Consider the following 12356-nt stretch of genomic DNA (forward strand, 5'->3'; position numbering starts at 1 on the left):
CACGCCATTGCCATGTTGGGTAACACTTCTTCTTCTTTTCGTTTCACTGAAGCGTGATGGTTATATGACAGTTTCCCATTTCTTTACACAGTCCTTTGCATTTTTATTGAACACTGCAAGGTCTTTTGTGTTGCAAGGGTTGGGTAGTAGAGGGCAGACAAGGCAATGCTCCATAGTATGGTCTGCTTCTCCACATTCACATGTGGTTGGGCCCAGCCTTGTAGCCCCATCTGACCAGAGCAGCTTTTGATCGTCCCGTTCTTGTTCTGAGGCGGTTTAGTGTTTTCCATTGAGCCCATGGTGCTTCTGGGCCAGGGGGAAGGTTTTCAGTGGGGGGTATTCCCATGACAGTTGGAGGAGGGTCATTCTCAAGCTTTTCCCTCCAGAGTTGGAGTCTGGTTTCTTCCCGAGACTTTATTAGCTGGACATGGCTGAGAAAGCTTCTTCTTGATTTTAGCCATTGGGCCGGAGGGTGACATCCATGGAGGAGATGGTGTTCATCACTAGTAGATTTTGTTTTCTCGACTCGGCTGGCAACTTCCCGTCTAATATCAGCAGGAGCAATGCCAGCGAGGAGGTGAAGGTTGCTTGTGTTGGTGGGTTTCAAGCAGCCAGTAATTAGGCGGCAGGTGTTGTTCAGTGCTGGGTCAAGTCTCTTGGCATGGGTTGACCTCTCCCAAACTGGACATGCATATTCCACAGAGGAATAGCACAGGGCCAGAGCAGTAGATCTTAATGTGTGTGCTGTGGCTCCCCACTTTGCACTTTGTCTTTCACTCGGCTTCAGTGTCTTCGGTAGAATTCGCAGGTTTGTTTAAACCTGACAGGGATCGCGAACGTGAACGCTTCTACCATGATCCCCGGGTAACACTGAGATCAGTGTATTTAAATTTTCTGTTCACAACTGCTGTGGTTATTAAAAATAGAAGATCTGTCTTCACAGGGCCATGTCAAGGTGTTAAAATTATTTTATTCTGTTCCCAAGTTAATGCACTACGATCTCTTGTTGCTCTAAATCGATCTAATTGTCACATTATCGAACGTGTAGTCTTTCTCTTTGTGAGGTTGATGATGTGTGAACATATACAAAGGGCGGAACTCGAGATACGAAATGGAGGTGTCAAAGCGGCAATGTGAAGACTGAACATAAGAATAACAGAACACTGAGCACGTCATGGATTGGTGTTCACTGCCTGATTGCCATTTAGAAGCAACTTTAACGTTCTACATCTTTTATTTTCCACCCTGTCATTAATCAAACCACGTATATAAAAAGTAGAATATTCTTTAAGGCGATGATGGCAATCTAAGCCCACGTTCGAAAGGTGTTGATGGAACTGTCACTTTCTCTGACGTGTGTGACATTCCTTTCATCCGATGACATCCGTGTCAGTGTGTTCATTTATTTGCATTTCTAGCTGTTAAGTGTCATCACTAAAGTCAGTTTGACGCACGGATTGCACAGCAGATGGTGGTGAATATTTCAGATTCTGTGCTTAACCGTGGTTTACGTGTGTGGCACAGTGGGCATGTGTGGCTATATATAGATTTATATTTTTATGAGAATGAATGCACGTCTGTCCTAGATATTTAATTTCCAACACAGGTGTGGAAGAGATATATGCTAATCTCCTTGCATACAGTATTTACCAACTGGTACCAGACACAGACCTGATCTGCATGTTTTAAGCATATACCACAGTTTCGGTGATTGGCTTTTCTTTAAAGAATACTGTAGGGATTGCATCATGATTATAATAATGTTTTTCATTCCTTTTACTACTGTTAAAGTCCTTGCTATTAGTGTGAGCTCATGTTTAAATGTAAATTAAACAGCTGCTGTAATGGGAGGGGGGGGGGGGGAGGGGTGGTGTCTTCTTTTAGCGAAACATCACTCTTGTGGCCTGGTCCAGTTTGTTTCACATTGACCAATCCACTCTACACTTGACATATTAGGGTTTACTGTCCACTGGGAAAAAAGCAAGGCCTCATTTAACAATTATTTATCATTAATGATTATTCTGTTGTTTATTTCTTTGATTAATTGATTAACCGTTTGCTCTATTAAATGTCAGAAAATAATGAAAAATGCTTGTTTTGTCTGAAGCACAAAGCTACTCACTTAAGGTCACATAAGGCAAAGAAATTCAGCAAACCTTCACAATTGAGCATTAGAACCAGGGAATGTTTGACATTCATGCTTGAAAAACAACATGATTCATTGATCATGTATCAAAATTGTTGCGGAATCATTTTCTGTTGATCAATTAATCAATTAACCGTTTAAGCTCCAAAAAAGCGCTTCAGCAAATGAGTGCTGTACTGTTTGGTGCAGCTGGACTCGATGTCAACCAGGCCGATATAATATCAAGAGCTGACGGTGCTTTATGTTTACAAAAGATAACTTATGTGTGGAGGAATAAACTGTAAACGGGTCAGATATGATATGAATAGCCAGGGGGGGGGGGTTGTGATCTGTTGTTGGAGCCCCTCAAAGGGCTGCTCATCCGGTCAATATTTATTTACACCTTCCTGACTGATGAACCTGCACAATGAGAAGTGTAGTTTCCAGAGGAGAGTTGCCACATCAACCAGAAACTAATGAAGCCCTGTTAGACCGAACACATCTGATCAATATGGTCGAACTTGGAGCAGGGGTTATTTTATGTAACCATAAATGTGATGTGATACATTATTGATTCTTTGATTTTCTCATACTGCAGCAAAACACTGTATAGCATGCTCACCACCATCTATATCCTATGATTTTGTATAACTGCAACGACTGTACAAGTGGTACAAGCCAGGCTTTACAAATAGTTATATGTATTTGTGTGATATCTATTATGCATAGCCTTTATGTAAAATCATTGTATTGCTTTTGTCTGAACCACACACACAAACACATATATTATATTATATTTGTAAAGGAAATTATCGATAATTCCAATAATGGAAATTCCCCATGATCAACTTATTTCTATTTTTTTTATCGCAATCCTATATTGCCCAAACCCTATCCTGTACACAGCACATGCTGTAAAACACTGTGTATAAATGCTAAACCAGTCAATCTGAATAAGAAAACAACACTTATTTGGAAAATAAAGAAAAACCTTTTTATGGTGTACAATTTTCATCCAGCATTGTTTCTCGCAAGACATTTTAAATCACCCAGAGATGGTCGAATGGTAGGCTTTGGTTGGAAAAATAGATTTTCCCAAAAAGGTGCACAGAGCCAGAGCTTCTATTCCTTCTGATAAGGTGAAATAATACCTCAAGTGACTGAATCAACAGTTCTCAGTTCGTGAAGCCCGACTCGCTTTGTCCATGATCCTTTATTCTTTCTCGACTGGTCTTGTACTATCTTTCAGTCTGGCTAGAAGAGGACACAACTTTTGGATTTCAACCTTTTAAACAGTCAGCAAAAACTTGTATCAAACACAGTGGGGAGTTTCCAGTAGAGGTCATTCATGTTCTGTTTCTTTCTCTGCTGTTTTTTTCACTAAGAAACAATGTAAACCCACAGAGCAAAAGGAACAGTGTAATGTCTGTTCCTGTTGTTGAGATGAATTGCTCACTTAGTCACCCATCATGAATATTCCGAGGTATAACTTGTTTTTTTTTAAGTCGGAAAAAAAATTCAGTCAGTCTCACCAAGATGGGAGTGTTATTATATTAACGACTTATGACAAGATGATGGATTCCGCATTGGATCAAAAATATCAAGTTGCTACCGCTGTGATGCTATAAAGGTGCTGTTGCATCAGTATTCAAGTACTGTGTGCCCAAGGCTAAATAAGAGAACCTGACAGTTGAGAGGGTGAAAAAAGAGACTTCATCCCAAAAAGAGCAGAGTGAAGATGGAATTAATTCTTTTGAAAAGCAAGATCACAGGCACACGAAAGGCCTGTTTCTATTGAGTAGAGTACCTTGTGACTAGAGTGTATTTGACATGTGAGCAACACAAACCAAATAGCAGAGGTTGACATTGGTAGTTCTTAGGGAAATGTCTCAACAACTTTTGAATTGACTGCCATTAAAGTTGGTAAGCACATTCGTGTCCCCACAGAATAAATTCAAATAGTTTATGACCAAATACCTGCAAAACGAATGACATTCCAGGCCCAACTTTTATTGCTAATTAGCAAATGTTAGAATGCTAACACACTAAACTTGTAAACACACTAAGTTGTTGAATATGTAGCATACAACATTGCATCTGCTAAAATCAGCATGTTACTGTTAGCATTTTCAATCAAAGCCCTGCCTCACATAGCCTAGCATTGCTGACGACTCGTAGTCTTGTCATCATTTTCTCCACCAGGAGAATCTTACGATCTGTCATGTGCATGCGTGGGCATCCGTGAGTGAGTGAGTGGGTGTGCACCTCTGTGTCTTTCCACGGCTAATCTTGCATGCCGCTGCAGCAAACTGCATAATATTTAGTATGCCCAGTTATACCATGCATGCTTAACGACATCCCGTGGCTGCGGCGACTCACACTTTCTCAACACACCTTTTATTTCCTGTTTTATACTGCCATTGACTGCCTGCTAGCTACCTGCTAACAGAACTACCAGTACACACACTGCTGAACTGGCTAACTTATATTTAGCTGTACCTTGCCGCAACTCAGTCGCTCCTATGCGGGCAGACAGCTTGGTGAGTTTAGTTTAGTTTTTGGCCAGATTGTATGACTTGGCTTATATGATGACTTTGGGCCAATTGCCTGCATTCGTCGCCATTTGTTTTTGAGTTTGAATGAAGTGTGTTTTTTTTTACGATGCCTTACAGCCCATTGTAATCTAGACGGGGAGTTAACCAATTGTAAGTTGTATTAATTAAATCACACAATAAATTAGTGGTCGCTGCAGACACACATGAACGAGATCTTCGCTCTGAATGAGGGTACGTAATGGGCTATTTCTGTGATTTTCTGACACTAGATAGGCTAAACGATTAATGGATTGTACAAATGAATCAATAATGAAAGTAATTGTTAGTTGCAGCCCTCAAGCAATAAAGAAACTAAACCACCCAATTTATGATGACAGAAAGATTTGATATTTTTGAATGGAATTTTGTTGGTCAGACACGATAATGACGATGTTGGGAAAGGGAGCAGTTGAAGTTGTTGTACACTTCAGTGATTATCCTAAAAGCTGCAATTTACCTTTGGTTGCTACAATGCAATTTCATAATGGGAGCTAAAATTGTCCAGGCAGGAAAGACGTCTGAATGACGGTGGTGATGAAGAGTATGGGCACACATGAAGAAACGCATATACGAACGGTAATTCACGTGGCAATTCACATCAAGAAGGAAATGGCACCACCCTTATAAATTTCATCAGGGAATATGGCTATCAATTCAGGGCAAGATTGCACTCTCATCCAATGCTCAAAATGGCTAAGCGCTAAACTTCCTTAGCACACAGCATTTTGTGGACAATTGCCTGGCTGTTAAGAAACCAGCTGTGTTGAACTTCAGAGGGAAAATGACCCCTGAAAGCTTTAAATCAAATTTGTAAACCTTATGTGGTGCATCTTTCTCTGACTGCAGAAGCAAAGGAGACATTTAGCACGGATTATTTTGCAGAGTATGTTTGATGTTGACTATAAGAAAATATCATACTTATTGTAATATTCATCTCTTTGAACTGTGGATGTTTTTCATGGTCAGACTGATTGATTCATCACCCAGACTGAAGACCTCTGGAGAGAGTTTGAGCACAATTGAGGTGAAATGAAACAATAGTTGAAGTAAATTAAGAAGAATGTGGATGTTAATGACACACAGCATCCATATTTTTTCGGGGTGGCTAGCTGTCTCTTAGCAACAGTGGTGTTGTCGGCGTGGAAACCCTTGGCAGATTGGAAGAATTATTCACCGGGCCTTAATTAGTGGAGTAACGATTAGGCCATGTTATCTTTAATTGGGCGGTGTGTGTGTGTGTGTGTGTGTTAGTCAGTGTTTATGTGACTACATACACAAATCTGGTTCTTTGATAGTTTGCATATAGAAAGATGTGTGTGGGTGTGCGTGGTTGTTCTTTAAAGCAATGCATTGCTGTGAATGACACACACACTGTGCCCTTACTTTTTCATGTTCCAACCGATCTCGTTATTCATATTTGAATTGAGGACACTGAAGTCTTTTTAGGTTCACAATACTTAACCTTCAAGACTTCAAATAGATGTGGAAATGTCCCTCATCAAAAAAACATTCAAGCCCTTTACAAGCCCTATTCAACAGCCTTTAAGTGGGCACCTCACTAGTTCAACATGTGAAAAACATCCTTCATGTGTGATCGTTATGTTCCAGCTTCATACGAGAGAATAAGCTCTTTTCTTTTGAAGCCTGAAGTATGCAAAGGCTAGTGCAACAATTATTTCCTGTAACCCTTCCATGTGCTGTACCTGTGCCAGCTCAGTATTCTAGAGTCTTTCTTTAGGCGAAGTGGATCGACCATCTTGTGGAAACTGGGATCATGCCGAGTGTGGCATCTGGGATAAATGGATCTCTGCAGAGACTATTATACAATCTTTCAGAAGATGTGAACCAGAGAGGAAAGTCATGCAAACACAGTTAAAGGTAACTTCACAGTGATTTCAAATGTGTGTATGGTGAATGTCGGCACCACTCGTGGAGGATTAGAAAGTCCCACTTTTTATTTTAAGGTTTAACCAATCAGAGTGCCCTTTGCTGGATTACGCAATATACTGTATAAATGTTGGAAGCACCAAATGACATACAGAGGTAATGGTGAATTATATTTATATTTTTCTGTAAGGTGCCTTTCAAGCATTCCATTCTGACACGACACAAAGGCAGTCTATAATGTTCTCTTTGGGAAGATTCACAATCAGAAATTTGTGGTCATTATTTGAAACAATATGTTGTTGATTTCAAACAGAAGTAATCAAAGGCAGGCTTCACACTTCCAGCTGACAACTGTCAGTTCTGTCAGCTGAAATGATGGCTGTCGCTAGCAGAGTTCATCACCTGTAGATAGCTATAAATGTTTCCGGCTGTTTCGTTTTAAAAAACGACAACCCTGTAAAAGACTGAGGTCAGTATCTTTACCATAATCACTGAGGTGTACAACAACTTCAACTGCTCCCTTTCCCAACATCGTCATTATCGTGTCTGACCAACAATCTGTTTTACATTTGATTTGACTTTTTCCACAGGTGGACATTAACTCTAAAAGACGAGTTAGTTTCCCTTAAAGACAAAAGGTGAAAGTAAGAGGAAAGTAGCACTCTCTGGCATTTCAGCCATGCAATATGTCTCGCCTTGACCTTTACTTATTCTATCTATCTATCTATCTCTATATATATATATATATATCCCACTATTTCTGTCCCTCTCACCCTAGTAGATGACCATAGAAATAATGTGGCGTGACCATGTCCCTTCCACACTGTAATTATAGAGACAGCGGGATAAGGGGTTGACCTATAGCAAGTCCTGATTAAAGCAAACTTATCTGATGTATTCAGAAATCTAGTGCTTTTGCCTTTTTATGGGTACATGCTTTTTTTTGCTCATCTCTCTTTTGTGTCTAACCCAGTGATAAATATGTTGTGGACATTTTTGTGTGCGTGTATGAGAGGAAAGAGAAGGTCAGCAGTTTTCTTTCAGTAGCTATCTCTATTGGAGCAGAAGGGAGGAACAGAGTCACAGGTAGCCTGATTGTCAGTTGCCTGTAAAGCTGAAAGTCTGACAGCAGTAGTCATGACTGCCTCAGTAGCCATTTTTATTTATTTTTTTAATTTAACCTTCATCTTTTGAGGATATTTCCATTGAGATTTGAAATCAGCGAAACCTGGCCAAGGTGGCATCCAGTTAAATAGAGAGACATGAAGAATATAAGGGGAATAAAAACGGTTTCATACTGCAATAAAAGCTGAAGATTAAGCCCTTGTTCCTGACGTAACACCACGTTGAAAGACTCACCCAGATTGGAAACTCCTCAAGCCTAGCCTGCTTCAAATGAACTTGCATAGCAGAAAGACAGAGATGGTTCTCCCACTGACAAATAAAATAGATGAAATAGAGAAACCAAAAGCACCCTTTAAGAGATTGTTCTTTTTTTATTGTTCTAAATCCCCAACAGGCAAAAGAGAAAGAGCTGGGAAAGTGTCACACATTCTGATCAGACGTGATCAAAGTGCATTATACACTACAGCAGCTAAATGCAGGCTCATTCCTTGGCACTTTTGGGTCAGGGAGCATTTGACTATTTGTGTGTGGGAGAAGGAGAGGGAGGGAAAGCGACGGAGAGGCGTAACATAACAAGAGAGCTGGCAAGACTTCTGCGAGTTATTAACAAGTGCGCTCTCAATTGCACGCAGCCTCCCATCTCTGCATTCTTGTCCATTTGTGTATCTCATATTGCCTGAGTGCTAGTTTCTTTTCTTTATTATGAAAGCCTTTCAGACACCTGAGCTTCCGCAGGCTTTGGTTCAGCTTCTTGATTGGCCCCAGATGTCCATGTGGAAATGATGTCAAACCATGGGTGCACTAGGAGCCCATTTCTTGCAATTTCTCCGCTCACTCTAACTCAGCTGGTCACTGCCAGCAAACGGGCACAAGGACAAACAACAACAAACAAGCGACAGGAGAGAAATATCCAGAGAAAATCAAGGCAGTGACAAAGAAACTTTGGGTCTGCGAAGGTCTTGCTGTAGCATTGAACCACATTAAGGACGGACAATATTGCTATGTAATAATACGGCACGGGTTGACACAAAATGAGGTAGAAGTGTTGCGTCAGCAAAAATAAACAGTCAGTAAGCTGTCATCAGAGTTGATCGGTTAGAGAAAAAGTTTACACTTGTTCACTCCTATTTAACACTGTATATACACTGAATTACAAATGCAAACAGGTACTATGATTTGTTTCTTATTTATCTGACTTTTGTGAGTAAAAAAAAAATAATAATCAAGTGGGGACTCTGAGGAAAATGAGCTTGTGTCAATGATGGCAAAGCTCAATGTGATGGCCAAAGATTGGTTACAGCTGACATAGTGAGGATTTACTGTGATTCATGCAGGCTTTGTGACTGATGGGTTAATAACAGGACAAATACCGTTGGCTCATTATGGACGGATAATAACAGACAGATATTGAACCCACAAATCTCAGAGAAATCTCCCATCATTCACTTATACAATAGACCACACAAGACACACCAAAGCGCATGCACAGGCATAGACAGTCAACACAATTTGCCCTACCATTTTCGTCAACCGTATGATATTGATGTGCCATTTGTTTGCCCCCTTCCTGAGAATTTATCCATTTATCTCCTATGAAGACGTGATCTCAGGACCTACAAGAGGAATTGCACCTCATACATCAAAAAAAAAAGCTTCAAAAGGTCACGCGTGTTATGCTAAAGTGCCTTGTTGCTGGAATATAGGAAGATTAAGATCTTTTGAATATGATTAAATGCATATTAACAGCAAGTCTATACAGCAGTGTGGATCTCACAAAACATGTTTTTGGCCATAACTCAAGACTTATTATGCTAATTATGACAATTTCACACAAATGTCTGTTATGATAAATGATGAAGTGATGACATTTTAGACAGACATCGATGTTAACTGCAACTTGACTGGTCAGCAGAGGCATCCAACCATGAGGTGGTAATTCTAGATTTTTGGTTTGAATTCAATTTTCGGTTTTATTTGCCACCTTTCCGTCATGTAATGTGTATACATGCATATTAAATACATCTTATTCAGGCTTTGTCATGTCTGTGTGAATGCCACTTTGAAAAGTGTGAGTGTGTGTTATCATGCTGTTAGCTCAAAGCTGACATGTTGAATTATTCTGTTTCCCAAAAAAGCACTAACATGTCACAAAACATGGAACAAATGTAGCGCAATACTCCCAGCAGTGCTTGTCGTATAGCCACCTCAAATAAGTTAAATTTGTGACTCGGGGTGGAGACTGACATAACAGAGGGATAATAGTTTGTGAGGCTCGATCAAACTTTTTGTTCTTTTCTTTTTTTGTCGGACAGCAACTCACCAGACAATCTATCAGCCAGCCAGGAAGTGTCACTGACTGATCCAAAAACTCCCTTTTAGTCCACAGTAGTCTGTTGTAATTTGAATACATGTTAATGTGTGTGTGCATGTGTGCATTCGCGTGGGTTTTCTTCTCCCACGCCGGCATCAAAACAAAACCCCAAACATGTCTCTCGGTGTGAATCGTTTTTCTCTGGTATGTATGTGTGATCTCATTAGACCAGAACAACAACGAGCTGCCAGGACAAAAGAACAAAGTGCAGCAGAGGTGAACAGCAACAACACCAGTTCCCAGCCACAGCATTGTCACCTCCTATGGGCACATTCTAAAGGTTGAGAATGATGAAAAGCAAAGTAACACCCCCGGGCCAGCCTCTGAACACTGCCTAGAGGCTCCCGGAGTACTGCACTCTCAGCAAGTCAACTGGAGTACAGAACATTGCGGCCTCCTGCCTCAAAATAAGAACTGAAGAGTTTTGCTGCAAAGTGCACAGGAGTGGAATACAGTGACATTGATTTCTTTAAACGAATTATCTGAACAAAATACTATTAGAAAATCCAGTACAGTGAAGTTTGAAATAGTGTAAGAATAAAGGGAGAAATTGTTAATGCAGACTTTGGTCCCATTTGTGGATGTTGATGTTTAGGGTTTGTTCTACAGTTTGATGCACACTGTTGCATCAGTGCAGCTGTGGCTAATGTAGGGTTGAACAATTAATCAAAATGTTATCGAAATCGCAATATCTCCTGTTGCAGTTGTCAAATTGCAAGAGGCTCAATGGCGAAATGTGTCAAAATACCATTTTAAATGAAATATTGTCATGCTACATGTTCTACAGTATGAAGAAAACCTCTTAGTTTGGTTACAAATCCACAATAATCATTTTATTGTGTTTCAATGTAAATTAGAATGATGTAAATATTATAAATCGCAAATCATATCGCCATTGCAATATCAGTCAGAAAAATAGCAAATGCATGCATTTTCAAAATCTTGCAGCAATATTTGCTTTTTTTCTTGTGAAATTTTTCAAAATTTCAACTCGAGTATTCAAATATATTCAAATTTTTAAAGACACAATAACTCCAATTTATGGATGTACAGCCTTTGACAAAGGTTCCTAATGAGATTTTACTTTGTATTAAGGGGTCAAGCAATACAAGATTGGGAACCACTGTTTTATTGTGTAGTGCACGACATAAAGCTATAGGAACTTTCATTTTGTGTTTGATTCTGCGGCCCCTGTGGACGAAAGCAGTGGTGTGTCCGAGCAAAGACTCCTTTTTAGAAAACCTCTCATTTTACTGGTTCTGGTTCTCCCGTGCCTCCCTTCCCCCCCAGCGGGCCCAGCAATATGGCCTGGGCCCCCAGCATCGTGGTGTTGGTGTCTGTTGGTGTCTGTTGGTAGCTCCTAGTGGAGCAGCGAGGCAAAGCTCTGCTTCTGGCCAAAGGAGAAGCCGCTGCTGCAGGATGCATTGCTCTCCACCTCCTGCTGGAGCTCCGACTGCAGTGGTTGCAAAGCTGGATCCGGGTCTGCTTGTGTTGGGATGGTTGCTGCTGGAAGAGTTTCTGGTGAACCTGCATGATTTTGTCTGATTGACCAATGACGATCATTAAGAACAACTATATAGAAATAGCCAATCTTCCCGCTGATGGTCTCACTTATGTGGGTCATACAGAGGCGTCAGTATGACATTACATTACATTACAGTCATTTAGCAGACGCTTTTATCCAAAGCGACTTACAATAAGTGTATTCAACATCGGTTTTCAAGAGAACAACTAGTCACCAGAAGTAATAAGTGCATGTCCTTTCCTCAAACAAGCATCTAAGAGCATAAACCAGAGCCAACGTCCGAATGTTAGTTCTTAAAAAAAACAAGAGGTTTGAACTATTCAAATATCTGTTTTTGTGCATTGTGTCCATGACCCCGTGTCTTAACCGACAGCGAGTGACACAGCCCTGTGCAGAGCTGGCCGAGGCTAGTTTGTGTTCAAGGGGCAGGAGTCAGCAAAGGGTCATACATACATACATTGCAATTCCATCTCATTGAGACTGTTTCATAACAAGTTAAAAGTTCCTCACAGAAATGTGAAACTTTCTGTGTGCAAGGTTAAAAACACAGCCATATCCAGAATACCAAGGTTAAGTTTGGAGCTAACAGGAAATTCTGCTTGAGTGAAAATCGGAGAAATGATCTGCCACTCAAACTAGAGGAATGTATTTTTTTCATCATACAAAAGTATTCAATAACTCTTCTCTCCACTGTAATATCTATGCAAACTAATTTGGAAAGGATGTTTG

The sequence above is a fragment of the Anarhichas minor genome, unplaced genomic scaffold (genome assembly GCF_050575085.1).
Source record: "Anarhichas minor isolate MPS153535 unplaced genomic scaffold, ASM5057508v1 ptg000051l, whole genome shotgun sequence".
NCBI lineage: Eukaryota > Metazoa > Chordata > Actinopteri > Perciformes > Anarhichadidae > Anarhichas > Anarhichas minor.